The sequence below is a fragment of the Ursus arctos genome, unplaced genomic scaffold (genome assembly GCF_023065955.2).
Source record: "Ursus arctos isolate Adak ecotype North America unplaced genomic scaffold, UrsArc2.0 scaffold_3, whole genome shotgun sequence".
NCBI classification, from domain to species: Eukaryota; Metazoa; Chordata; class Mammalia; order Carnivora; family Ursidae; genus Ursus; species Ursus arctos.
This window is the reverse complement of record NW_026622985.1, coordinates 39,038,509-39,064,147: the sequence shown is the minus strand read 5'-3', so window position 1 is coordinate 39,064,147 and position 25,639 is coordinate 39,038,509. Positions and strand designations below refer to the sequence as shown.

Here is a 25,639-nt window from a genome sequence, read left to right as displayed (position 1 = left end):
ATGGCCTTTAACATATGCAAAAAGTATTTAACTTCACTCATGGCAAAAGAATTGCAAATTAAAACCACTTTAACATAACCATTTTTTACCTGTTTCACTAGCAAATTTTAAAAGTATAACACACACTCTCTAGACAAGGCTGTAAGGAAACTAACTCTCAGAGATACCTGCTGGGGATGTTAACTGATACAGCTCTAGTGGAGGGGAATTTAGCCACGCCTAACAAAATTACCTATGTGTTTACCTTTTGACCCACCAGTCCCACTTCTAGAATTTACCTTGAAGATACAGTCACAAATATACACTAATACTACACATAAGACTATCTAGTGTAACACCACCTTGTTTATAATTGCAAATTATTGGAAATAACCTGAATGCCTATACAGAGGAAAATAGTTGACTACATTACTCCATAGTACCCAGTGGAGTAGTATGTGGCTGTGAAAGAGAATGAGAGACCTCTGTGATACGAAGTGATTTCCAGGATATATAAAATGAAAAAAGGCCAAGTGCAAAGAGTATGTTATCTTCTGTGTAACAAAGAGGGAGAAACAAGAAAATATACATTTATCCCCTAATTTAAGGAAGAAACAGTACAGAAATGAAAAAAACAAAGACCAGTAAAATCAGTTACCTACAGGAGATGTCTGGATGGCAATGGGTGAAAAGGAGAGGGAATGGGGGCAGGATAACGCTTCTCACTACACCAGTTTAGACAGACCTACGTTGTAGAGTTATGTTAATATTTCATGTATTTTTTAAATGAGAGAATAAATAGAAAAGTAAATAAGACCCACAGGATGGTGAGGGACTCTCAAATTGGATCCAAAAAAAACAAATGAAAGCAAATTATGTTTCAAATAAGTAATATAACCCTAAGAAGATGGTGAACAAGGCAGGGAGGCCATGAACCCAAGAAGCTTTTGAATCCAGTACTGTGAATATATGCTCTCAGTCTAAAAACAAAAATAACTCTGAACAAATACTGAACTCTTGTTGGTAGACTTTCCTTTTTGTAGAACCATTTTTTGGTATGTTCTAGGATTGAACAAATAAGTTGTGGGTAATGGCAGTCAGGGTTTGAACTTTGGGAGAAGGAAGCTACAATTATGGTAAAAAGAAAAAATAGAATGAACCCTACAGTACTGGATTGCATTGGAGATAGAGGTGTGAACTCATCGGTTCTACTATACACACACATGCACACACATATGCACTTGTACATATATGTGTATATATATATATATATATACACACACATATATATATAAATGGATATAGGTGTATATAGATATATGTGTTTTTTGTGTGCGAATGCATATGCACACATTTGTTTATGTGTATGTATAAGCATTTTGCAGCACTGTCCTCTAAGAGGGTCTTGAGGCAAATTGCCAAGATCTTTGTTTCTATATACCCCGTTCTCCACTAAAAGGAACTAGGGCCCATGGAGAAGTGCTTGAATTCAATATTGGGGCAGGGAAAGAATTGGAACACCTTGTTATGCCAAAAAGTAAGAAAGCGCTTAAAGAATGATAAAGACATGTCAAAATAACACGGAACTAGCTTGAAGGGATCCCATTGGTGAAATCTGGGATAATGTAATCATTAAAATAAATTACTAATTTAAGTAAATAATGACAGTGAATTTAATACTACTGAATAAAGTAAGGAGCCATGAGCTACACTGATATAAATAAAGTAAACAGAAAAAATAAGGGAGAAGGGAAAATTTCAGTAGAAAGTCCACTAATAAATGTAGCAGGACAGGGGAATTTGAAAATCACCTTTCATAAGCCGTCATAAAAATAAATGATGCAGGCAAGAATCATCCATGAATGCTAAAACTAATTCAATGAAAGTTTGAGAAGAAATAGGATATTTACATCCATATTAGCTACTTTTTATTTACAAAGGGTAAAATAGTATTTCTAAGTGGAGAAACCTAGCCAACACCTTAACCAAAAGATTAAAGTTAACATTGCTACTAATGGGACTAGTCAACAGTATGTGCTCCCTGATATGTTGCACAGAGAAAAAGCCAGAATCACTTTTTCCATATGCTGCCAGAGGCATTATAACATTAACCTAATTATGAGGACACATAGGATGATTCAAAATGTGAACACTCTATAAAATACCTGGCCTGTACAAAGACAGACCCAGGAACTGTCCCAGATTAAAGGAGACTGAAAAATCCCAACAACTAAATGCAATCCATGCTTTTAGAATTTCTTTTGCTATAAAAGATGTTATCTGGACAACTGATAACATCTCAGTAAGGTTTTATGGATTAGATAATATTTCAATATTTTTTTTGTAATTATACTGTTTATGTAAGAGGATTCCTTGTTTTTAGGAAATACACATTGAAATATTTAAGAATGAAGCAGCATCATATCCACAACCTACTCTTAAAAAGATCAGAAAAGGGGCACCTGGGTGGTTCAGTGGGTTAAGCATCCGGCTCTTGGTTTCAGCTCAGGTCATGATCTCATGGGTCATGAGATCAAGCCCCACACTGAGCCCTGCATCAGGCTCTACACTCAGCAGGGAGTCCGCTTGAAGATTCTCCCTCTCTGCTCCTCCCCCTGCTCGCTCACTAGTGCTTCTCTCTCTCTCTCTAAAATAAATAAATGAATCTTAAAAAAAAAAAATCGGGAAAAAAAATAAATGTGTATATTTAGAAAAAGAAAAGACAAACGTAGTAAATGTTGAAACTTTGGGAATCTGGGTGAAGGATATCCAGGAATATGAAGAATTCTTGCAGCTTTTCTCAAAGTCTGAAGTTATGTCTGATGACTTCATGGTTTAAACTTTAGTATGCTCTTTTATAATAATAATGGTATCCAAATTAAGAAATTAAGCATTCAGTATATGATGGAATGACACTGAAAAAAAAAGGCAGCAGTAGAAATTTATATTAGTTCTACATATAATATTATATATAGTAAATACTATAATAATAGTTACAATAATGTACCAATACTAGTCTTTACAAACTTAGTGAAACCTGCTCTGTGTCTTTTCGATGTGGTGATCTAAGGCTGGAATGGTATCAGTCGCATTATGCACAAAGAAAGTGATTTCAGTCATTCTCGTATAAATTGGGGGGGGGGAGCAGATGGAAAGCTGTAATCATATTAGATTATTGAAGTTTATTATGATTGGAGCTTACTGGAGTCAGACAGTGGTTCCTCACATCTGCTAACTGTTCTGTGACTATGGAATAAACAACTCTGATGGCCATTTAGTCATCATCATACTGGAGTCATGTCTCTGAGGAATGTCAGGGCAGTAAAATTTTAGAAGCTAAATGTTTAACTTTCCAGAATGTCTGTGCAAGACAAAGCAAGGTTCACAGAAGCAAACTTCCTTGTTCACTAAACACTCAGCCCAGAGAAATTGAGAGATTGCACATGTAACTGTGAACTTTGCACTGCTGGGTTTATAAACTTTGTAAACCAAAAATAGATTCTGTCAGTGATCCAAAAACTTACATTCTAACAGTAAACTTATGGTGGGTAAAAGATTTTAAATGTTAGATTTTGTTCCTGCTCTTTTCCTCTGCATGTGATTGAGTCAGGTTAAGTGGATTTGAGCTTTGAAGAAGAAACACACTGCTTCTGTAGGATTTTCTGACATCTAAAGAAAGGTACTAAAATAACCTGTTCTATTAGGTTTTAGAATCCTCCAGGGGGCACCAGAACATTCCAGTGTAGTTGACCACATTTCATTAAGTCCAGAGAGGCTAACTGTATTACCTTATTATAATTGATTCACCTACTGTAATTTTTTCATTTCCATTAACACTGGGGTTTTTTTGTACACTTGGGTTTTTTTTTTTTTTTGTACATTTGGTTTTACAACATTTATGAGTTTATGGAATATTTCTGCCTCTGAGGAGGTGGAGGAAGGAAAGAGATCATCTCTTGGATGAGCCCCTAAAACCTGGAGCCATGTCTCCTCAGGGTAAATATGAAAGCTTTCAGCCCACTCTGAAAGTAAGGATTTTCCAAATGTTCCTAATCTGGCTGAGGAAAAAAAAATTTTTGATGAAACTGAGAATTCATTCACTTTCTCAGCTTTAGTGCTGTGTATAAGCCACTCTGTTATTATCATTATTAATAATAAACACAGTGAATGTCAGACAGGCACTTCATGGTAGATTTTTATATGAATTTTATACAGAAGTAAGGGGTTGCCAGGCTACTGCATAATATTACTCAGTTCTGGTCCAGGAGTACAAAATTCCAACAGGCCTCCTGAGCCCGTCCCTCCAATTAGTGGCTACTTCATTACGAATAAAGAACCCTCATTACCGTGGGCCTTCAAGTGAAATAGGATCCCCTACCTCTTGAAATCCGCCTTTCTAAGTACAGACAGTTCCCAACTTACAAACAATCCACTTAAGAACCACCAAGGCATTCAGAGGCTGCCTAGCCTCCTGCAGCTGCTGCCCGGGCCCCCTGCCCAGCCCCCCTGCCCAGCCCCCGCCCCACGCTCCTGGTCTGCTCAAGGGAGCTCTGCCCTCCCCCCTGCAGAGCCAGCTGCCCACCTGCCCCCCAGACTGCAGGCTCTGAGCTAGGGGTTCAGTGAGGCCTCAGAGCTACCGCTGGTTTTATAGTTGAGCTCAGCTATGGGGTAAATAGGCTTTTGTGGCCTGGCCTGGGAACCGAACCACCATTTAAAAAAAAAAAAAAAAAAAAAAGGAAGAAAAAACCTGTCTCCATGGGAAAATGTATTCTGCATTCTCAACAACCAGCCAACAAACATTAGAATGACTGTGGGAGCTGTCTTCATGCTCCTGGCACGGTGAGGAGGAGAAAGGATGGCCCGTGTGTTCTGGGTGCCCAGTCCAACTCTAGCACTAAACCCCCCTGTGGGGCCATTAACCTCTTTGGGTCTCACATCATCTGTCAAACAATAGGATTGGACTAAATGAGTTGTAAGCCTCCCTCTGGTATAATAACTCCAGTTAATCAAAGCTCTACCTCATTTCATTCCTTCATTCGTTCATTCGTTCATTCATTCATTCACAGGCATTTTACTCAGGGCACCTGCTTTTGTGTAAGGCTCTGGGCTGTGTTGGGATATAGTCAGGTAATACAGATCCCAGTTCTCCAGGGAGTCAGTGGTTTGTGGCAGAGAAAAACGTGGAAGCAAATGCTTATAATCTAAGCAGGTGCTGTGATTGAGGTGAGCACTGGGTACTGTCAAAGTTCAGGAGGGTGGCATCTAAATCAGATAAAGACTTCCTCAAAGAGGATGCCTCCCTGTTTTGCTCCTGTCTTGGTTTGTTTTGTTTCTCCCCTGTACTCAGTTATCAAGACTGATTCACTAGGAAGCATGGCTTCTGCCTCTGCTGTTCTAACACTTCAGCTTAGTCCCTTGGCCTCTCCAGAGGAATCTTGCCCTCTTCTTGCGTCACTGAGAGGTGGAATGCAGTGGATGCTCCTGCCAAAACCATAAGCTTCCATCCCATGAGTGCTGCCCTGAATGCTGCCTTCTTTCCTACTCTGATGATCCACAGCCTAAAAGACTCTCCTTTCCTCTTCTTGGGGCCTTCCTTGCTCTGACCCCCTTAGATTGCCAACAACTGGTATTCCCAAATTTTAAAAAAAATTCTTCACTCCCAAAATTGTTTTAAAGGTCTATCCACAACTTGTCACCTCTATTTGTAATCCCTGAACTTCTACCAAAACTCCCTTCCGGGCTACCACACTTACTATTAAAAAGAGTAACAATAAAGGTGGTTCTGAAAGGTCATCTTTTATTTGGAAGGTGCTATAACAGTGGTTCATGTTTGAATCTTGACTCTGTGACTTGGTATCTGACATTATGAAATTTTGCCATTATGAAGGTTCCCAAGTGACTATGGAAGAGTAGTTTTGGGGGAGTTCTGTGTGTGCTGCAAGAATGGAAAGGAGGAAAGAAATGAGAGATTTCTGGAGTAGAAATGATGAGGCTTAAACCAGATAAATGTGTCACTATGTGTCATGAAATTGTGACAGGGGTTTTCTAAATGATATTTTATATGTGTATTCCTCAAAAGTACTATAAAAATTAAGTATACTATTTATTTCACACGTGTGAAAGCAGTTTGATAATTATAACTGGAAATAATACCTCAAAAATATGTATTTTTTCATATAAATAACACAGCATGCCAGGAAACTTTTAGATAATAGTTTCCAATCCCAATTCCATCAGGTTCCTTTAGGATGTCTGTAGTATCAGAACCTCCTGGTGCCACAGTGAGGAGTGTCTGCAACCAGGTGCTCCTTGGTTCAGTTAAGGGCTCCACCCCTTTATAGTAGCATAATCTTAGGCAGGTGTCTCAACTTCTCTGTGCTTTGCTGTCTTCATCCAAAAAATGGAAATGATAATATTAATCATACAAGGGTGCCTGGGTGGCTCAGTCGGTTAAGCATCTGCCTACAGCTCAGGTCATGGTCAGGCTTCCTGCTCAGTGGGGAATCTGCTTCTCCCTCTTCCTCTGCCCCTCCCCCTGCTTGTGTGTGCATGTGTGCTCTCTCTCTCTGTGTCTCTCTCTCAAATAAATAAAATCTTTAAAAAATATTAATCATATTAACCTCATGAGATTCTTATGAAGATTAAATCTGTAATATTTGTAAAGTACTTAGAGTGTGATCCATGCTAAGTACAATGGAAACATTCATTGTTGCCCAATTTTAAGTGTTCATTAGATAAGAAATACAACAAAATAAAGAGCCTATAATAGCTCTATCAAGATACTGAATGGCTTGTCTTTTGAGCAATGGGGAGCACATTAGTGAAGTAAGCACTCAATTCTAGGGGTGCCTGGGTAACGCAGTCGTTAAGCGTCTGCCTTCGGCTCAGGGCGTGATGCCGGCGTTCTGGGATCGAGCCCCACATCAGGCTCCTCCACTGGGAGCCTGCTTCTTCCTCTCCCACTCCCCTGCTGTGTTCCCTCTCTCACTGGCTGTCTCTCACATAAATAAATAAAAAAATCTTAAAAAAAAAAAAAAAACTCAATTCTAACTAGTTGTCGTATTTCCCCACTCAGTGGCACTTTGGAACCCAGTCACGTGTTGAATGTAACAGAGCTCATCAAACTGAACACATCTGTATCTGAAAGGGAATTCATGGTACTTCCTCCCTGACCTGCCTCTTCTCCTGACCTCCTTGTTTTTGTTGACATAGGCTTGAAATACTAACTTCAGGTTCAACTTCTCCCTCTCCTTGTCTGACACATGTATTTGGTTTCAAAATCTCATCTTTTCTGGAAATCTCCCTCTCCTCTATTCCCTCCTCTCCATTTTCGTAGCAGCCTATACAGCATTGCCAAACCAATCTTCTCAAGTACCTACTACCCCAAGTGAGGTCACTTCCCTGCTCAGGCCCTGTAGTAGCTCCCGTGATGTAAAAAACAGAGCCCTAGTCCTGTTGTTGGGGATGCTGTGCTGCACAAATCCATCCTACTCTCAGTCCCTTTTTCAAGTATTCATTCCCAACAGCCTGTTCTCCAGGGTGACCATATGCATGGTCCCCTTTAAATCTGTTGTCTTGACTTAACTGTTAATGATGCTCCTTTCACTTGCCAAGTGCCCCTGTGTGGACAATAAATTATATGGTCACCCTTCTGTTACCCCTTTGGCCAAACTGTGTATCCCATGATTCCCTCCCCTTTTCCTTTCATCTGGAACGTGCGTCCCTTCATCTGTGCTTATCCAAAAACTTCCTCTTTAAAAAAAAAACAAACCATTCGTATGTTGCTTCCTCCACTCTTTCAGTTTCTCAGGGCACTTTATATACCATTCTCTTGCCACCTAACACTTTCTACTTTGTATCATGATTATTTACTTGCTAGTATACCTCCTCTTCCAGACTGAGGTCCCTAAAGAAAGAAACCAAGTCTGATGAATGCAGTGTTTCCTGCAGCATAGAACACAGGGTCTTCCATGCCTGGAATAATAACAGACATCAGTTACTGAGTGCTTGTTAGGCACTAAGCACTGTGCGTATGATGTATAGACACTATAGACCACATCTGAATATATTTCTTTATTTAATCTTAACAAACGCCCTGAAAAGTGCAGTGTCTCTGTTTACTAATTTGGAAACTAAGACTTGGGTTAAATGACTTGTTCCAGGTCACAGAGACAGTACGTCTGTGTACAAATATTTGAATCCAAATTTCTCTGACTTCAAAGAGCATGCTCTTAACCTTTTCACTCCAGGACGCTGGTTCTCAGACCTTAGCATGCAATGCAATCAACTGGGGGGCTTGTTAAAACTTGTGCTGAGCCCCATCCTACTTTCTGACTTAGTAGGTCTGGGGCGCGGCCTGAGAATTAGACTTCTAACAAGCTCCCAGGTGATGTCGATGTTGTTGGTCCAGGAAGCACATTTTGAGAACCACTACATAAGCACAATCATTCATCAGTGAGTAAATGGACGAATGATAGATCATTTGATTTAAAGTTCTCTAAGTCTGCTCTGCACTTTATACATTAGGCACATTCATATATTCAGTTATAATTCTTAAAAGATCAGGGTTAAAATTAAGTTTTATTTTAAATACCAGTTTTACCTGTCTCATAGTATTGTTTAAATTTGAATTGACTTTTTTCTATTTTTTTAACCAAAGAAGCATAGAACTCTTTTCATTTATCTTTTATTTTTCATTCTCTTTTGTATCTTAAAAATAATTAGTTTTAAGTAATGTTAAAGATGGTTTATAGATCTTTCCCCTGTTCCTGTGAGTTAACTTTATCTTCTCTGTACTCTTGGGTATATGTTTAACACAATAGGTTTTTAACACACAGTAGATTATTAGGTATATATGAATTATTTCTCCAAACCAACATGTATTCTGAAGGAATTATTTGTAAGTATCTTGGGAAGAAAGCTATTTTGTGATTTTTATATTGTGATATATTCCCCAACGATCATGATTAAAGCAAATTTCCTTTCTTCTGCTCTGTATCACTTCTTTTTTTTTTTTTTTAAGATTTTATTTATTTATGTGACAGAGAGACAGCCAGCGAGAGAGGGAACACAGCAGGGGAGTGGGAGAGGAAGAAGCAGGCTCCCAGCCGAGGAACCCGATGTGGGACTCGATCCCGGAATGCCGGCATCATGCCCTGAGCCGAAGGCAGACGCTTAACGACTGCGCTACCCAGGCGCCCCTGTATCACTTCTTAACAAAGCAAACCATGATATGAATTCAGCTATTATTTCAGAGTAAAGGGTGGAGCCCCTTCGACATTGAGCATGTTGCATCTTATTGATAAAAGGAACAGCTGGAGTGGAGGCAGTGTCATTACCGTTTTTGCTCACATCTCATCTTCTTAGCCATTTGAAATTTCCTTGAGTGGGGGTCATGCCTTATGCATCATTTAAAACAGTTTCTATCCCATTTTACCCTCACAAATACCCTTACATGGAGGCATAATTGTGCTAACCACAGGACCTTTCATGTAACTCCCAATAATAGCCTTAAGTATTATAATTTTTAAAAAAGCTTCTGATATACATTCTCTCTCTTGTTTATCTCATGCTTGTTTTCCAAATCTAATGGCAGAAACTCAGAAAAGTTAAATAACGTGCTCAGTATTACAAAGCTAGGACGTTTCTGATCCATGCATAGAACTCAGACCTTCTAGCCCTGGATTGGATGCCCTTTCCACTCCACTACACTGCTAGAGCTTTTAATAACTGCTTGTTGACTGATTCCATGAAATTGTACCAAAACTGCCACCCTCTACAAACCCCACCCCCCAACACACACACCATCGGTATGTGCCTATGGCTTATTGGATTGGATTGGCTTCTGATATGGCTGCACTGTTCAAGCTATGTAGGCCAGGACCATAGATGACGCAGGAATACAAGTAGCCTTTACAGGAATAAAGATTTGGGGAAGAAGGTGTTCAGAATGATGTTTACCAGACAAGATACAGCCTTCACTTTCTTGGATAAAGATTTTTAGGAATGCAGGGAAATTTTGGTGTCAGTCTCTACTTGATGGTTGCTAAGTTGATCTCCTTCCCCACAGGAGACCAAGAGCTGAGAAAAGCAAACTCAATCTTGTAAGTCAGTTTGCTTAATGTAAGTTCCTTCTCTTGTCTCTGTTTCCCGTTTATTATTCTCAAGTCTCTAGGAAAGTTGTGGTTAGAGGGTCTAGTCTGATTGTGCAGTGGAAAATTAGGGAAATGTCATTGCAAGTCCCTGCACATCCGGTGTTGTTAATGAGGAGCTGTGCCCCGAAGGCACTGGTGATGGAGGCAGCAAGTTCAGGAATACGCCACCTCGGCATATAATTTCCTCGTGTGGAGCTTCTCATTTACGTTGCCAACCTTGGGGTGACAGTGGGTTTCCTTTCCAAAAGAACTATGTAACACAAAAGTGAAATAGAAAGCTATAACATATCATACAAAAATAAATTTTTTTTTAATGAAACAGTTTCAAAAATAGGATAAATCCTGAAGGTTAGATCTGGTGGCTAGTCTAGAAGAATGGTCTTCATTCAAAATAATCTTTTAATTCATTTTTGTTTATTTTTTATCAACAATAAAAATTAGGAAGAAATATAGCACAGCACCCTTAAGACAACCACCAGGATTCCAGAAATACGGGGCATCCTTTTAACTGATTTCACTTTGGGACAGCCTGGTGATTGATCTCTACTAACTCTGGTTTTCATAGAGGAAAAGAATCCCTTCTGCTGTGCTTAAATTTCATAGTAGATCCATCAAGTATTTATTGAGTAATTAAAACATGCCAGGTACTGTGCAAGGCTCTGGAGGTTAAATTGTGAATAAGGCCATCACTGCCCCTGCCATCTTAGAATTCATAGTGTATTAGGGGAGACAGACATTAATCAAGCCATCAAAAGTCTAGTGCTATGATAGAGGGTCTAAAGGATTTTGTTGGGGAACATAGTAGAAATGCTTAGTTCTGTCCCATGGATCAGGATAGGCTTTTCAGAGTTAATATGTTTTAAGCTGAAGACTGTGAGTGCATACTTAGTAACCTGGTAAAAGGAAAAGGGGAGGACAGGAGTTTTTCTGGCAGAATTGTGGGATGTGGGAAAGCCCAGGAAGGGATGACGGTGAGAATAACACAAAGAAATGAAATTAACTGGAACATTATGTTTTTCTACCATTAGCTGTGGAAATAACTAGTGGTAACTTTAATTACATAATAGAGAAGTAGATTCAAAAAACATTGTTCCAGTAATAATATATGCTCAGATATGTTCAACTCTTAGTAAGAAGACTTTACCATTCAGATAATCTTCTAGATAGTTTTCACTGTATCTATATTGTATATTTATTTTGTATGGGGGTTGTGTTGCTTTTATCTTTTAAGGAAGATGATGCAAATACTTGTAATGCCTCACGTTTTTAAATTAAGCACTGGCTTATTTTCTTAGCCACATTTAAAAACTGAAAATGAAAGGTACATATAACCAAAGACATGCAAGACATCTATACCAAAACTACAAAACATTGCTTAGAAAAATTAAAGGAGACTTAAGGGAGAGATATACCATGTTTATGGATTCGAAGACTCCATTTTGTTAAGATGTCAATATTCTCCAAATTGATCTGTAGGTTAAATGTAACATCAATCCCAACCCCAATGGGAAGTTCACAGGATAATCATGAACTTATATAGAAATACAAAGAACATGGAATACCCAAGGTGATCTTTAAAAAATAAGAACAAAGCTGGAGGACTTACATTCCTAGATATTAAGACTTACTAGAAAGCTACAGTAATTAAGATAGTGTGGCATTGACTAATGAATAATCCAGTGGACCAGTGAAACAGACTAGTAGTCCATAAGCAAACACACACATTACCTGATTTATGTCAAAAGCATTACTGTGATTCATTGGAAGTAATAATAGTCTTTTTGATAAATGATGCTGGGTCAATTGGATATCCATATGGAAAACAACGAACTTGACCTTTATTTCATATCATACACAAAAATTGAGAGATAGATCATATACTTAAAGTCTAAAGGTAAAATGATAAACCTTTCAGGATAAAACATAGGTGAATATCTGAATGACCTTGGGACAAATAATTCTTTTTTTTTTTTTAAAGATTTTATTTATTTAATTGACAGAGAGACAGCCAGCGAGAGAGGGAACACAAGCAGGGGGAGTGGGAGAGGAGGAAGAAGGCTCCCAGCGGAAGAGCCTGATGTGGGGCTCGATCCCAGATCACCGGGATCACGCCCTGAGCCGAAGGCAGACGCCTAACGACTGCGCTAGCCAGGCGCCCCTGGGACAAAGAATTCTTAAACAGGACACAAAAAGCACTAACCGTAAAAGAAAATAATTAATTGCACCTTATCAAAATTAAGAAAGTCTGTTCATTAAAAGAACACTGAGGAAAGATAAAAACTATAGTGGAAAAAGATATTTGCAGTATATATATTCAACAAGGAACTTGTATTCAGAACATCTAAAGAAGTCCTACAAAATTAAAATATTGACCACCTAGTTAAAAAATTGGGAAAATATATGAACAGACACCTGACAAAAGAAGATCTCAAAATTGCCAATATGAATATGCAAAGGTATTCACATTATTAGCCATAAGGGAATGATAATTAAGACCTACCAAGTAGCTAAAATTAAATGAGACTGACCATCACAAATGTTTGTGAGGTATGGAGAATCTGAAACTATTGTCCATTGCTGGTGGGAGTGAAAACTGAAAGAACTACTTTGGAAAACTGTTTGGCATTATCTACTAAAAATATATACTTCTAGGGATATATCCAAGGAAAATGAGCTTTCATATAAAATGCATGTACAAAAATGTTCATAGTGGCATTATTTTTAATAGCCCCAAAGTCAGAACAAACCAGTTGTTCGTCAACAATAGCATGGATATGGGGCGCCTGGGTGGCTCAGTCGTTGAGCGTCTGCCTTCAGCTCAGGGCATGATCCCAGAGTCCTGGGATCGAGCCCCACATCAGGCTCCTCCACTGGGAGCCTGCTTCTTCCTCTTCCACTCCCCCTGCTTGTGTTCCCTCTCTCACTGGCTGTCTCTCTCTGTCAAAGAAATAAATAAAATCTTTAAAAAAAAATAGCATGGATAAATTAATTCAATAGGATACTATACAGCAATGAAAAATAATTAACTGTGACTACAGGGCAGTAATATGGATGAACCTCATGAACATAGTGTTGAGTGAAAGAAACGACACATCACAGAGTATGTAGTATATGATTTCATTGATAGGAGGTTCAAAATCAGACAAAATGAATCAATGGTGATAGAGGTCAGACTATATAGAATAGTGGTTTTATTTTTGAGGAGATATTGGTGAAGTGAAACACAAAGGAGTCTACTGGAATGCTGAAAAGGTTCTATATATTGATCCAGGTAGTGGCTAGGTATACAGTATAAACATATTTTAAAGCATATTGAGCTATACTTTAATGTACTTTAATATAATCTATACCTTAACAAAACAGTAACAAAAACACAAAATCGTTTGAGGAGATAAAAGGAAGGAATAGAGGCATAGAGCATATATGAAAGAAAGCACAGACTAAAATGAGTTTTAGTGGTAATTATTTAGAAGCACTTTAAGAAGAAAAGGACTGTTGTGCTGATGGTGTCTTGTTTGTTTATATCTTCAACTTTCTGATTTCCCCAGCATTTCAAGCATGTATCTTCCAGCCCTAAATATCAAGAAACCTCTTATATGCAAAAATATAAAAAATGACTTTCTCCCTTTCCAAGAAAAGTATAATTAGCATTTGGAAGTTTGGGGGACTTGGGCTGAGACCATCAGAAGTTCACCAGAGAGTCAGGTAGGACTTCTCAGCTCTAATGATTAAAAAACAAAACAAAACAAAAAAAACCCACCAAAGAATTTTTCAGCCATTTCACTCTTTTCAGATTCACCCCACCATACTTATCTCCTGCAGTGTTGCTGTACAACATTTCTTTTAAAATTCAGTAGCATTAAAATGAATTTTTGAACACCTTAGTAATCACCTGATATTATTAACCACATTCTTGTTGATGATCAAAAGAGTAATGGAAATATCAAAACTTTGGATAGCTGATAATTGTCTATGGAAGTGTTAGACTTCAGCCTACTTCCAACATTATGTCTAGCATCTTGTCATTTAACTCTTCTTAATCCCTGTATTAGGTAGAATAGTCTAGGTTAGGCTGTGTTACAGAGAGGCACCCAAAATTCCATAATCCCATGGCTTAAACCAACAGCGGTGTTATATTGTTTTGTTGTTTTTGCTCACCAAATAGTCCTGGGCAGGTGTCCAGGTTGATGAAATGGCTTTCTTCCAAGAAGTTATTCAGAGACCCAGGCTGACAGCAGCTTCGTAATCTTTAAAGCATGCTTCCCAGTGTTCCCTCAATGTGGACATCCCAGTTATCCTGAAAGGAAACAGAGCATGCAAGAACATGTGTAGAAAGTCTTTGTGGGCCAAGCCTGGAAATGGTGTATGTTACTTCTGTTCACATTCCATTGGAAAGAACTTTGTCTCATGGCTACACCTATTTTCAGGGGAGTCTGGAAAATACAGAAGGGCAAATGGATTTTGGTAGATAACACAGCCTCAGTCACAACAGCACTTGGTCATCATACTGAAAATTTGAAATGTTCCCAGGCCTAAAATGACAAAAGGAATTATCACTGATACAAAATGTTAATAGGTTGGGTGTGTACAGAGAACACAAAACCCACATTTTCCAGAACAGCTGATATAAAGCAAATTGGAATGAGTTGATTTCCAGCAGGAAGGAGCACAGAAATGTTACAGAAATATGTTGAATCTGTACACAGAAAATGTTTTAAAGATTTAGACTAATGGGAAATCGAGGAGTTGGAACAGCTTCCTTATTGGCATACAATTACTGTGATAGTTTCTTCTAAAAAAAAAAGACATCAAGTGACAGAATGTCCATCTATAAAAGTTGACTATAAAAATAGAAGCAGTAGACCCAAAGTGATGGTGTGTATTCCTAGGCACCAGGTCAAAAACTAGAATTTTTAGCTCTTACTGTCAATATTGGAATGATGAAATAAGATATGGCCCCTGCCACAAGCTCCCTGGAGGATATAATAGAAGACAGACAATTAAAGCAACAATGACTAGGAGCGCCTGGGTAGCTCAGTTGGTTAAGTGTCTGATTCTTGATTTCGGCTCAGGTCATGATCTGAGAGTCATGAGATTGAGCACTGTGTCGAGCACTGCATTAGGCTCTTCATTGGCATGGAGTCTGCTTGAGATTCTCTCTCTCCCCCTCTCTCTGCCCCTCATGTGCTCTCTCTCTCTCTCAAACAAAAAATAATAATAAAATAAAGTAACAATGTGCAGTGTGTTAAGTGTGAGGTAATAGAGGTGTATAACAAAGTGGTGTAAGGGCCTAGAAGAGGAGCACCTGAAATCAGACTTGGGGATTGAAGCGTGCTTCCTGGAAGAGGTAGCACAAGCTGAGTTTTCAAAACTCAGGGACAACAAAGGAGGAGAAATACGGTATCAATGGGAATAATATGTGCAAAGGAAGAAGATGCAATCCCTTTATGATTTGGGAGATTGCACTGGGAGAAAAGGATTAAAGAGAGACAGAGAGAGGCCAAAAATGAAAGTGAAGTGGTCCAGGGCCAGATCATGAGGGGATGGTGTGTAAGTTACAGAGTCTGGATTCAACCTCAGTGTTTGGGCAACCAGTGAAGGCATTGTTCATGCTTCAGTGTTTTTAGATACTCTTGAACATCCAGATCCACTATACTTTGGAAGTCAAGGATAGCAAAATGAACCCATAAAGGGAGAGGCCTGAACTTTTCCCTATTCGTTCTATTCAGGACCCACTGCAGAGTAAATAAATACAACATCTCAAACAAGATAATTTTTAGCCAGTCAGTTCACCTGTTAATTTATCAGTTGATTTGTGTTTGTGATTTATGATTACTTACAGTGAATGACCATCAATATAAAGGACAAACAGGTTTAGCTTGGGCAGCCAAGAGACACAAGCAAGTTCCCCAACCTTTCACAGGGTGCATAAACATGAATAAATGTTCAAAAAGGAATAAAAAGAAAAGGAAAAATGACATATTTTTTAAACCACAATAAAGTACAAGAAATACCAATGGAAAAAAAGGACAGTATTGTAGCCTTTTACTGTCCTGAAATGTGTGCTTCTCAGATAAGAAAGAAATTGATAAAGCAGTTGCCCTGGGCTCAGTCTTGTGACCTGAGTTAATACTTCTACTAATGACCTGAAAGAGGAAGCGAAACCAGTCAGTTACATTTTCTGATGACAGCATTGCTTTCTTAAGTTAAAAACAGAAAGCAGGGGAAAAAAAAGTCCACCAGCTGAGCAAACATTAAGGACGTTGGGACAGTCTGATAGCTAGCTAAATTAATCTGGAATGTATCTGCATATTATAAACTACATGGTTGTGAATAATTTTAACTGTGTTTCCACCAAGGGCTTGAAAACAGATGACCTTTTACTCTTTGATCCTACATCAGTAGATATATTGCATAGTGCATAATGGTTTGAATTTTAAAACAAGAAGCCAGGATCATAAACTGTCAACATATTAGAACGTTTTAATGTAATGAGTGACAAGTCACGAAGAGAAAGAGTAATAGATGAAGTGCCGATATCTCCATTTTGGGTAATATACAGTTGCTCCACTGGTTTGAGATTTGCTACAATTGGGAAAGCAAAGTGATTCGGTGAAATTAACACATCCTGCCCTCCCCTGCTGGTCAGATTGGCTTGGGCAAGTTACCTAATGGTTCTGAAACCCAGTTTCCTTCTCTGTGAAATAGAAACAAAATTTCGGTGTGGGAGTATTGCAAAAATCAAATGAGCGTACATGCATGTGTGTATTTCACCTACTCAGTAAATGGTGTACTGGTGGGGAAGAAGGATAGGGTCTGGGAAAGTCTAACAGTAATTCAGCAAACAGAGCATGCTCTGCTTTTCTTGAAGAGTGCTATTATGTAGTAGGAAAACACGGCCTAATTTATTCACTCATTCAGGTATCCTCTCTTCGTTCAGTGTTTTGCATACTGGCTACCTGGAGGCATATAGCCACAGCCTCATGAAATTAAATATTGTGTAGCTTTCACCCTCATGAAGCTTAATAATCCAGAGGGTAGCTGGGCATACATGGGAGCAGGGAGCACACACCACAGTTCTGTGTCATAAGGGTGTTTGCAAAGTGACTGACTGCAGAGAGGAAAAACTGCTAACTTAGTTGAGGAGCCTTACAGGAAAAGTTTCTCAGAGGAGAAAATGTTTGAGCAGAAACTTAAAGGTTGAGTGAGAGTTACCATGTGGACCATTAGGGGAGGGCTTTCCAGGCAAAGGAATTGTGCAGAAGTGTGGAAGGAAGTTTGGCATGGTGTGGCTGGAGAAGGGAAACTCAGTATGCCTAGAGCATATGGTGCCTGGGAGGTGATGTGGGATGGGCCAAAGGCAGGCTGCAGGGTATGGGTGCGGGTTTGTATGTCACCCAAGAGGAGAGAGCATCCAACCCAGGCGAGGTGCTGGCCTTTCTACTTACCTGCTAGTTGGTTTTAGGCAAATTGTGTTGTACCTCCATTTTCTCTTCTCTACCAATGAGGATAATGTTACCTATCGTGAGGAACTGCAGTATGAAACAGTTATAAAACACTGACCTCCGTGAGGGTGCACTTTTCTTCCTTCTCCTCACCCAGTTTGGAACACAGGATTAAGAGTAAAAAAGGAAAGTTAAAACTTTCTTACCTGGAAACTCAAAAGACAGTGGCCTGTGGGATGGTCCCCCACTTCCCTGAATTATCATTGAGATTATTATTTGATTAAAGTATTCATCCATTGCAATATTTTATACATTCCTAGAACATCACCCTGACACTTTCTTTGGTGTGTTCCACTGTCCTAGTTGACTTTTGCATTCATGATCTGAGCATGTTATAAACCTGAACTTCTAAAGCGCAGAGTAGGGAAGAAATTTGGAGTGATTTCCATTAGTATCTGAAAATGAGAGTCTGAATGAAGGTTGCCTACACGCTTGTGTAACTGAATTGAGATTATGTCAGCTGTATGTGTGCCTTGTCCTGATTACACAGATGGATCCAAAACTCTTGTCTTGAATAAACAGTTTTCATTCATCTAAAGGGAATGCTAGCTGAAAGATTCAATTCAGTCTATAAACTCAGCAGTGACATAGCTGAAAAACCTCAGAATTATCATTGTGTATTTATTATTGCTGAATTATTTAAGTTCAGAATGCGTGTTTAGGAGGAAATGAAGTAAAATGACACATATCTTCCTTGTTTTGGCAAAACCCTGGTAAGTAACCATCATAGCCACACTATTAAACTTGTATAGATTCTTCTCTCTTTTTCCTCTCCTTTTTCTTCGTTTCTTTGTTTGCAACTTCCCTCTCTCTCAAATCAGCGTACTCCCCACCCTCCTTGAATTAGGTTGAGAATCAGCTTGGACAACCCATTCCATTCCTCTCCCTAGTTTGCCACCACACCCACACATTTTTTCCAGCGTCTCACTCCTGCCCCACCTGGTTCATTAGCTGTGGTGCTGAGTCTGGCAAGACCAGGAATTGATCCCTTCTCTCTTATGTCTCCCAGGCTGTGGAAGTGCTTTCTCCAACGCCATCTTAAACCACCTGGGCCCTCTGTTTCCTTGTATCAGTGAAACATGCCTCTTTCTCTGGACTTGTTCTAAAATCTCTCTCTCTCTCTCTCTCTCTCTCTCTCTCTCTCTCTCTCTCTCTCATTATTCACTATCTTTCTCCTGGTATTTAGTGGTAATTCTCTGAAGTACAGTGTTAAAATGCTGCTGCTAAGTGTGAAAGTGTTTGTTTCCTGCATTATAGAGTATAAGTTTTGTGGGGTTTTTTTCTTGCTGTCTTGAGGGAAAATCCCAAATTACGATGTGTGTGCATGCGCTCATGTGTTTGTGTGTGTTTGTGTATATAGTGGGGTAGTAGGAATGTGTAAATTTTATACGTACATCTAAATATCATTCAATTCCAGTGGGCTAGATTCATTATAAGAGCATAAAGGAAATAATGTATATAAAATGAGTTTTCTCTAGAAACTATGGAAACATAGTTATTAAAACTATTCATACTATCATATGTCGATTTTTAAAATATGGAACTTTCAAAATCACCCACCAGTTGATTAAGAATATCATTTTAGGGGCACCTGGGTGGCACAGCGGTTAAGCGTCTGCCTTCGGCTCAGGGCGTGATCCCGGCGTTATGGGATCGAGCCCCACATCAGGCTCCTCTGCGATGAGCCTGCTTCTTCCTCTCCCACTCCCCCTGCTTGTGTTCCCTCTCTCGCTGGCTGTCTCTATCTCTGTCAAATAAATAAATAAAAACTTAAAAAAAAAAAAGAATATCATTTTATCTATTTGTTAATAAACTTACATTTTAATAAGGCATGTAAACCAAATGTGAAAAGCGTATAACTAAAGACAATGATTATAGTTCTTGAACAAGCCAAGCATGCTCCAGCCTCAGGGCTTTTCCACTCCCCATTCTTTCTGCTCTGAGTGCTCTTTTCCCTATTATCTTTATAATTTGCTCCCCCTAGGTCTCTGCTCCAAGATCACCTTCTCAGAAAGCTTTTCCCAGACCATTCCACTTTAAACAGAATCCTCTACTACTCCTCCTAAACCCTGGAAATCTATCTTTCCTATGCTGTTTTATTTTCATCATCTAATAAAACATAAATTTACTTTTGTTGTTTATTGTTCCACTTCACCCACTAGAATGTAACCATCATGAAAACAGAGATGTTGCTTTATTCCCTGTTTCTCTGAAGCACCCAGAACTATAGGGGCTCAATTTTTCTTTGGAGGAGAGAAGGAATTCAAGAAGCAAGAATGGCACCAAGTAGAGCTAAAATCTGGACTGCTTTGAGGTTTATGAAACATTCTAGTAACAACAGTACTGTTGTGAGTGTGGAGATAGGCCCACGATTGGGAACAGATGGTTCCCAATATATCCCAAAGGGATATATTACATATCCCTTCTTTGTTAATAAATTTGAATGGTTCAACAATGAGTAACTTTTCCCTCATCAACTATCAGGTCATCCCGCTACAGCACAGTTGGACAGGAAAGGCAGTATAAATGTTTGGTCCTTTGTCAAAATATTGAGTTGGTTCACTTGGCATTTTCAACAGGTGCCCAATGAGGTCTTTTGGTTTTCAGTTAGTTTGTTCATTTCCTTCTTTTTAAGTATCATTTTGAACTCATAGATTTTAATATGTTTGATGGGTTTTCATTGTTGCCGATAATACTTTATTGATGTTCAAATTGTCTTAAGTTTGGCTAGTGAGAGTCTCTTCAGTTTGGCTCTTGGGTCCTTTTGACGTGATCCTGGTAGTGATCTAACTTGCTGTCTTATACAGCAAAATATTTCAGGATCATCTTATATATTTCCTGCCCTGGCCCTAGAATCAGCCATTCTGACAAGGATCCCTGGTTATTTTAAGAGAGACATGGTAGGGGCACCTGGGTGGCTCAATTGGTTAAGCGTCTTCCTTCGGCTCAGGTCATGATCCCAAGGTCCTGGGATCGAGTCCTGCATCGAGCTCCCTGTTCTGCGGGGAACCTGTTTCTCCCTCTCCCTCTGCTTGCTGACCCCCCTGCTTGTGCTCTCTCTCTCACTCTCGCTCTCAAATAAAATCTTGGAAAAAAAAAAAAAAGAGAGAGAGAGAGACATAGTAGTCAGAGACCATGGTCTGGTTGCTAAGAATGCTCATGACTTCTAAGTTAGCCATTATTTTTTACCTTTACTGTGGACAGAACTAGAAAATATATTTTTGGATAATTTAATGTTAATAATGAAAGCAAAGAAAGCAGAACTATTGAACTTCTATTGTATTTTCATTGCCATTCAGGGAAGTGGTATTAAAACTGGAAAGGATAGAAAGTCACTCTTAAGGAAAACTTGCAGCTCAGTCTATAAAAGTGGCTAATACATATTAACTGTATTTAAATACACTTAGATGGATATGTCACAGAAGGAACTCATGTATCCAAGTCCAGAAATACTGCTAGTAAGCTTTGAGAAATCAGAGATGGCAGAAATTACACAATAGGCAAGAATTATCCTATTTGTAAAAGAGAATACTAAAAACTCAAAAATTCAATATAGTAAATTTCACTCTGATTCTTCATCAAATTTAGATCTAATTGCAATATAAATGGCTTTAAGGACTTAGAAAAAAATGGGATTATTCTGAAGCCAAATAGATTCACTTTAACACCAAACTAATGCCATTTTGTGTTACTTATAATATTTTGTAAGTCTCTCATCATTCTCTATTAGATAAAATGGATAAAAATGAGTTAGAGATTGGATTAAAAATAAACAAGACTAAGCTAGGTCTAGTCTCAGGGTGCACTTTAAATATAAAGATAAAAGTAAAAAAGTTTTTTTTTTAAAGTAAAAAGATTAATATATCACCTGCAAATCCTAATCAAAAGAATTCTCAAGTGGCTATATTAATTTAGACAAAATAGATGTCAAAACAAGGACTTTTATCAGAAATTAATATAATCTTGACGAAATATGATAATCCAAGGAATGGAGATCAATTTAAAATCAGTAAACATAATCTGCTTATGTGAAAAGACCAAAACCACAGTATATGATCATTTCAGTGGAACCAGAAAAAACATTTGATAAAATCCAATATCCATTTCTGATAAAAATTTTCAACAAACTAAAAATAGAAGAGAATATCTTCAATCTGTCAATGGGCATATATGAAAAATGTACAGCTAATATCACAATTATGAAAGACTTAAACACTCCCCCACCCACCCCACCCCAAGATCAGGAGCAAGGCAAATATGTTTGCTCACACCAGCTTCTATTCAGCATTATCAAAACTAGTACAATAAGGCAAGAAAAGTAAATAAAGACATACAAATTGGCAAAGGAAGAAGGAAAGCTGCCTATAATCTTAGATAACATGATATTTGTATGTGGATCCATAACTCAATCTATCTATCTAGAGAGAAAATCCTAATGAATCTTCAAAAAAAAGCTTTTAAAACTAATAATTAAATTTAAAAATCATAGGATACAAGGTCAGATTATAAAAATTAATCATATTTTTAGTGAGCAATTGGAACTTTATATTTTTATAGCATCAAAAAATATGAAATATTTTACAATAAATTTAATAAAATGTCAAGGCCTGTACACTAACATCAATCAAACAAAATGCTAAGAGAATTTTAAAAGACCTAGTAAACGGAAAGATACGCCATTTTCCGCAGCCTGAAGATATTGTTAAGATGTCAATTCCAAGTAAATCTGTAACTTCAATGCAATCCTATCAATATCAAGAAAGCTTTTTTAAAGAAATGGAGAAGCTGTCCCAAATATATGTATAGAAATATGAAGAACTTGGAATAACCAAAACAAAAAGAAAAAAGAAAATGTCATGGGACTTACACTACCTGACTTAAAGACTCATTTTAAACTACAGTAATCAAGACAGTGTTGTGTTGGTATAAGGATAGATATATAGATCAAAATAATACAAGAGAAAGCCCAGAAATTGATCCACACTTAACAATGGCTCGTTGATTTTTGCCAAAAATGTACAGACAATATAATGGGTAATTGGATAATTTTTCAACAAACGGTGCTGGAACAATTGGATATCTACTTCTGGGGAAAACAAAATGAACCAACACCCCTACCTCATACCAGCTACAGAAGTTAACTTGAAATGGATCATAGATCTAAATATAATGGCTAAGAGTATAAAATTTCCAGAAGAAAAAACACAGGAAAAATATCTTTATGATGTAAAGTTAGGGAATGGTTTGGTAAGACACAAAAACCAAAAAATATAAAAACAATTAGATATAATCAAAATTAAAAACTTTTCAAAAGGCACTACTAAGCAAATGAAAGGCTTATTGTAGGAATCATTTTGTAATGTAGAAAAATACTGAATCACTCTGATGTACACCTCAAACTAATAGGATATTTTATATCTATTATACTTCAATAAAAGCAACTTTTTATTTATTTTTTTTAAAAGGATTTAAGCAATTCTTTTTTTTTTTTTTTTAAGATTTTATTTATTCGACAGAGATAGAGACAGCCAGAGAGAGAGGGAACAGAAGCAGGGGGAGTGGGAGAGGAAGAAGCAGGCTCATAGCGGAGGAGCCTGATGTGGGGCTCGATCCCATAACACCGGGATCACGCCCTGAGCGAAGGCAGATGCTTAACCGCTGTGCCACCCAGGCGCCCCTAAAAGCAACTTTTAAAAAAAAAACTTGAGAAGACCAAAAATGAAAGAAAAAAATGAAAAGCAAGTTAAAGATTTGAAGAAGATATTTTCGAGCTTATGTCTGATAATGGGCTTATATTTAGAACATATAAAGAACTCATAACTCAGTAATAAAAAGACAAACCTAATTTTTAGAAAAGTCAAAAGATTTGAATAAGCACATTACTAAAGCTATGCAAGTGGCAAATAAGACATAAAAAGAATTTCAGCATCTTTAGTCATTAGAGAAATGCAAATTAAAATCATAATGACTGTGACTACACATCCATTAGAATGGCTAGAACTTAAAAGACTGAAAATACCAAGTGTTAATGAGGATATGGAACAAATGGGACTTGGATTCATTGTTGGCGGGAACACAAAATGATATAGTTACTTTGGAAAACAATTTGGCAATTTTTTATAAAATTAAATACACAGTTACTGAAAGACCTAACATTCCTACTCCTAGATATTTGCCCAAGAGAAGTGAAAAACATGTCCATACAAATACTTGTGCTCAAATGTTTATAGCAGTTTTATTCAAAATAGCCAAACCAAAATGAATATACAAATTACACTGTATCCATGCAATTAAATACTACTCAGAAATAAGAAAGAACACAATGCTAATATATGCAACAACACTGATCTCAAAGGGATTATGCTGAGTGAAAGAATCCAGCCACAAAAAGACTAGACTACATTGTATTATTCCATTGATATGAAACTCTCGTTCCAAGTTCAAAAATCCTTTAAAAAGGGCTCTAATTCATCCAGCTTGAATCAGATGCCTTTCCCTGAATCAGGCAGCCGTGATGTGTTATGATTGACTTAACTTGGGTTAAGATGGCCATCCCTGGGCCAGTCAATGGGAGTGGAGAAATGCCCTATGAAAAGATATACCAGCTCCCATTTAAACCACATGATTAGAATAAAAAGAAGGAAGATTTTTCAGAATGGAGTGAGGATTTTGTTGAGGGAAGATCAAAAAAAAAAAAAAAAAAAAGATCGCTCCTAAGTCAACAGTTGGCTGCCTACACACATGCATGGTGCTCACAGTCTCTTACACATACTTCCATGCACAATACAGTGTCAGAATTGCTCCTGCCACCAATGGCTAAGTATATGATGCAATCAAGTGATACAGTAAAGTGATTCAGGAAGGTGTTTGGTTCTCTGACCCTGAAGAGGTCTCGGTTCATTGGCCAGCAAAAATGATCTTCTTTTAATGAAGCCAAATATCTGACCTTTTGTTCTCCGAGTGACTTCAGATGGGCTAGACTTTCTCTTGTGGCATCTTACTGAAAGCCAAAAGAAATAATTGGTATATTCTCTGATCTTAAAAATTTTCCCTGGATGTAAGATTGCTGCCTCAGAGGAAAATATGATGAACAAATCAGTTTTAATGAGGGAGGAGTATCGGGAGCTGGTTGGGAAAGAAGCCAAGAATTTTGATGTGGTGTAAGGTGTCCGTGAGAAGTTGATATAAGTAGAAACCTCTGGTGGAAAGGCAAGTTAGATGATGATACTGGGTTTGGAGTGGTTAGATCCATAGGAGTCATCCTCCACAGCCCCCAACATCTAATCCCTCACTAGGTCCTGCCTGTTTTACCTCCTAAATATCTCTGGAATCAGAGCACTTTTTCCCCCCATATCACTATCACTACCCAAGTCTAAAGCTACCATAGATCCATCCTCGTCTACACTCATCTCCTTCCTCCAACCCATCCTCACACTATAATGAGGAGACTTTGCAAATCCATGCTTAAAGGACTCCAATGTTTTTCTGTAGCTTTTAGGATAAAAACTAAAATCCTGAGCATATGCCTCCAAGGACTCCTGCTCTAGGATGTGCCCCAGCCCACCTGTCTTGCCTCCTCTCCTACCATCCTTCTGCTTGCTTTAGCAACCCAGCTACACTGGCTTTCAGGGACCTGCCTTATTGCCCTCACCCCGGCCTTTGCATCTCTGCTTTTCTTGCATAGTTAATCATGTTCCATTCCTCTGAGCACTGCTTTCTTAGAGAATATTCTCTTGGTCAGATTCCTTGGTAAATCATTCTTGTGGAGCAGTGTGGCTTTCCTTTATTCAGTTTGATATTATGCCCTTACTGATATGAAAATGCCCACTGGACTGTCAGCTCCATGAGGGCAGAGACCACCACTGTTTTACTCACTACTACCAGCATGTAGAAATTACTCAGTGAATATTTGATTAACGATTGGATGGATGGATGGTGGGAGGCAGAGCCATTTCCTGGAAGAAAATGTAAAAGTAAGAGTAGGATTGTAGTTTTGCTTTA

General features: G+C 38.2%; 1 protein-coding gene across 20 annotated transcripts in view; it reads left to right on the top strand.

The window, feature by feature from the left end:
- The window catches only part of ICA1 (islet cell autoantigen 1), a 138,626-nt gene that overhangs the window by 67,978 nt on the left and 45,009 nt on the right, over positions 1-25,639 (top strand). The gene's annotated exons all lie outside the window — the stretch shown is intronic.